Here is a 4,442-nt window from a genome sequence, read left to right on the forward strand (position 1 = left end):
GTCCTTCCCCAGGCCACTGGGCTCAGCTGGGCATATGCCAAAGCAGAGGCATTAATGTGCCACTGATGAGTGCCCAGCACACACAAAAGGACGAAACCTTGGAATCGGAAATTAAGGTGGAACATTGTTATGGTGACAGGAATAAATAAATCAATTGCAGACAGTTCTGTGACTTTTTGTATATGAATAAACTGCCCTGGCTCCGATTAATATTAAACTGTACAAACTGCAAATACTGTCACTTCGATTTATTATGTATGGAGGACAACCTCCAGTGGCATGAGGCAAAAGAACAAGGGTCCTCCATCTAGAGGGCTTTAAACTAAAAGGCTGCAACCACCCACTCCAAACAGATGGTCCACATTGCTGGGAAATAGGAAATAAAGCATCACTTTTATTTGTCTGTCGCTTTTTTGTGCTGTAATTGGTAGCAGAGGGGGCGCCATGGGGAAGCCCTTTCTCTTTCCAGATATTAATGTCCGGTTGCTTCAATTGAACAGTTTAGGCGAATGCTGCCTCCAGCCATGCTCGGGTGAAAAGGAACACATCTACTGCCACAGGAAGCATGAGCAGGTTTGTCAGTCTGGTTGGTGTCAGCCGTGCAGACTGTAAGTGTGCCACCTAAAGAAAAATGATACAAATGCTAAATAACACGAACAATATTGAAAAAATGGGGGTCCTTTCATCCTTCTTAAGAAATCTTGCATGGTTCTGATGTCGTGAAAGACCTCTCAGCAGAAGATCCACGGTTGAGGGCTGAAGTTTAGGGACCCCCCAGACGTTTTGGCGGCTGCTATGCTCTCTGTAGGAACAGGACTGGTGTACCCTCGTCATTGTAGCCAGACGTTAGTTGACATGAATTTACATTAACTGTAATATTCAAGGGATATCCAATCTGGAAGACCTGTGGATGCAGTGCTTAATTTGAGGCAGTGGTTTCCGGTGCTTTGCTCTGGCATTTAATTGTCAACACTGGCGCTTGTCACAATCTGCCACAAGGTAGGGCTGTCTAGATAATTTAGAGATGACCACAACAACAGTTAATCATTAATGATATGTTAATGAAAAATCACTATCACCTGCCACGAAAGCCATTCTTATAGTTTTGGGCAGGGCCGGACTGGCCATAGTGGCACCGGGGTGGGGCTGGTTTTAGACTGGTGGGGGCTGTTTTTGTTACTGGGGGCTGGTTTTGCTGCAAAGCAGGCCCCTTGTAACAGTGGAGCAGCAGTGCCCCTCATCCCCACCCCACCAGGCCGGTCGGACGTAATTGCCAGGGATGGTTTACAATCACAGTCCAGCCCTGGCTTTGGGAGCCTGAAATAGTCTGGATTTTCACACTTGTAGGCGAGTGTGATGGTTAGTAGCTGTGTTGTTACTATCATTGGCTGCATAGCAGGGGCAATGTGTGTTGCAAGCTGCAGTGGCCGCCTGACGAGAGCCCTGGTGCTTATTTTCTTTTACAAATTAAGCACTGTGTGGACGGATGGGTCGCTTGCTAAATTTCATTCTAAAAATGCCAGATCCGTTTTGATTCAGACGTATGCAGGTGCCCAAAAAGCGAACGTGTTTGCCTTGATTTAGCATAATTATAGCTAAGAGTCTAGCAATCACTCAGTTTTTCTATAGGATCTCTTTTCATGTTTTACTGAAAGGCTAAGACTGGGGAAATGACAGACCCTGCACGTTGAAATGTTCTTATCTCAGAAGTCGTTATCTAATATCACTGCCTACACAGAAGTTTGTGTTTCACCTTTCTTTTCAATGTGTTTGATATATTTACAAGATTTCTATTTCTTTAACACTAAAAGAGGCGATGCCACAACTCCTGCTTTGATAAAAGATTGGTGATTGCAAAAGAGAACATGACCCAAAACTGAAATACGAATTTCCCACAGTTCTAAGACACTGAGTGCTACTCAGGGGTTCTCCAAATAGATTGCTGCTTTGTCTAAAACCAGAGCCTGGGAGGCAAGGGATTTGAACCCCATTCATCCAGACCCATGGTGATGGCTACTGTTTCAGAGAAGACTGGGCTGCCATGGAGGGCCGGACTGGCATCAGCGGGAACCCAGCGTTTACACGGTGGGCCTCCAGGGTGGGGGCCGGTTTTGGGGCCCCTGGGCGGCCGTTTTTGTTCCCAGGGCCAGCAATATTGGCCCCTCGTAACAAAATTGGCCGAAACTGGCCCTAGCAAACAGCTCGGCTCCATTCCCCTGCCACTCCCCAGGGGCTGGCCGAGCACTTTGCCAGGGCTGGTGCTGGTTCCCAGTCCGGCTCTGCTGTCATGACCCAACCATGAAAGTCCCTGAGGCCCCATTCTATTTGCATATGGCTGGGTCTGAACTGGAAAGGAATGGGGAGTAAAAAAAGTTGGATTTAGGCTCAAATCTCTGTTCTGGGGTGAATGTTTGACATTGTGCAGCATTCTGTCCATCAATTGTTCTTTTTCCATTCTAGCTGGGGCCTACTGCAGCGAGACTAGACCATTTTTGCCAGGGTTATTTTGGTTTCCAGGCTGGCCTTGAATGGACATGGAGGAAGGAAGGTTTCAGGAAGAGTTGATGGATGGGACCCTGCTCGCAGGCAGGTCACCCCACGCCGCTGCTCGTCACCTGACTGCCTTGGTTCCTGCCTCCTTGCTGCCTCCTTGTTTCCTGGGTTTCTCCTTCCTTTCAGCCCTTGTTGGCTGGGTTTTTCTCCTTCCCCTTTGCCCTGTTCGCTGGTTCCCCCCGCCTCCCTGCCGCTTCCGATCCGTTCCTTTCCCGCCGCTGCTTCCTTGTGGCCCCGTTCCCCTGCACACCCATTTGCCTCCCCGCACCCGCCTCCCAGCTGCTCCTCCCTCTCAAGCCAACTCATATGCAGGCCGCGAAGTGGCCGCATAGCGGACGCGCGCAGCGGGCGCGCCTAAGGCAAGCCCGTCTGCGCCTGGGTCGCGCCTAGCACCTGAACCCCTGGCCCCCACGACCGCCACAACACCCGTCTCCACCACACCACTAGCACCCTCCACGCACTTAACACCGGACGATCACGCACCTGCTGCCTGGCCACCCCGAAACGCACCCAAGGACCCTTCTCCTGCCGAAACTGCAGCTACACCAGCATCCGGCCAGACAAACCTTCCGCTGAACAAGACAACTCCCTCAGATGCATCCTCCTCAACACCCGCTCCGCCAGAAAACACGCCTTTGAACTCTGGGACCTACTCGACACCTACACCCCAGATTTCGCCTTCCTGACGGAGACCTGGCGGAACTCCTCCTTCGGCACCCGACATCGCCATAGTCATCCCTGAAGGCTACAAGATCTCCCGCAAGGACCGCACCAACGGAGTAGGAGGGGGAATTGCCATCGCTCACAGAAACACTCTCAACATCTCGACAAACGCCGATGACACCCTCAGCACCGCCGAACAACTGCACTTCCAGATCCACACCGACCCCAACACCACCCTCAGAGGAACACTCGTCTACAGACCCCCCTGGACCCCGCCCACAGTTCTGCGACTCCATCGCTGACCTTGTCAGCACGCACGCCCTCGCCTCCACGGACTACATCCTCCTCGGGGACCTGAACTTCCACCTCGAGAACAACAACGACCCCAACTCCTCCACCCTGATCGACAACGTCGCCAACCTCGGACTCAGACAACTCGTCACAATGCCCACCCACGCCACCGGCCATACACTGGACCCCATCTTCTCAGCCAGCCCCCACGTCTTCTTCAACCATTCCACCGAACTCCACTGGACCGACCACCGCTGCATCCACTTCACCTTCCGGAAACCCTTCACACCCCACTGCACCCAACAGATGCATTGACGCTGCTGGAGCAAATTCACCGATGACCAGCTAACCACCACCCTCGCCCGAAGCCCATCCGCAGACCCGACCGACCCAGACACCGCAGCCCACACCCTCAGACAATGGATCGAAGACTGCGCCAAGACCCTTGCCCCAATCAACAATCCCTCCACCAGCCACACCAGGAAGAAAGCAAGCAGGTTCTCCGAAGGCCTCCAGGCATCCAAGAAAACCTGCCAAAAGTTAGAGAAGAACTGGACCCGCGAACGAACCCCAGAAAGCTACGCAGCTCACAAGGACGCCACCCGCAACCACCACCACCTCATCAGATCCGCCAAGAGAGCCTCCTTCAAAAACCGCCTAGACAACAACGCACACAACAGCAAAGAGCTCTTCAACATCGTGAAAGAACTCTTCAACCCAAACTCTAGCTCCAACGACATCCCACCCTCGCAAGAACTGTGCGACTCACTGGCCACCTTCTTCCACCGCAAGATCACTGACATCCACGACAGCTTCAACAATGCGACCGCCTCTGCAACCACCGAGACCTCCACCTCGACCCCACGACCACCACTTGCACCAACTGCCTGACCTCCTGGACCAGCATCGACTACAACGACACCATCAAGATCATG

This window comes from Lissotriton vulgaris, chromosome 1_1, assembly GCF_964263255.1.
Source record: "Lissotriton vulgaris chromosome 1_1, aLisVul1.2, whole genome shotgun sequence".
NCBI classification, from domain to species: domain Eukaryota; kingdom Metazoa; phylum Chordata; class Amphibia; order Caudata; family Salamandridae; genus Lissotriton; species Lissotriton vulgaris.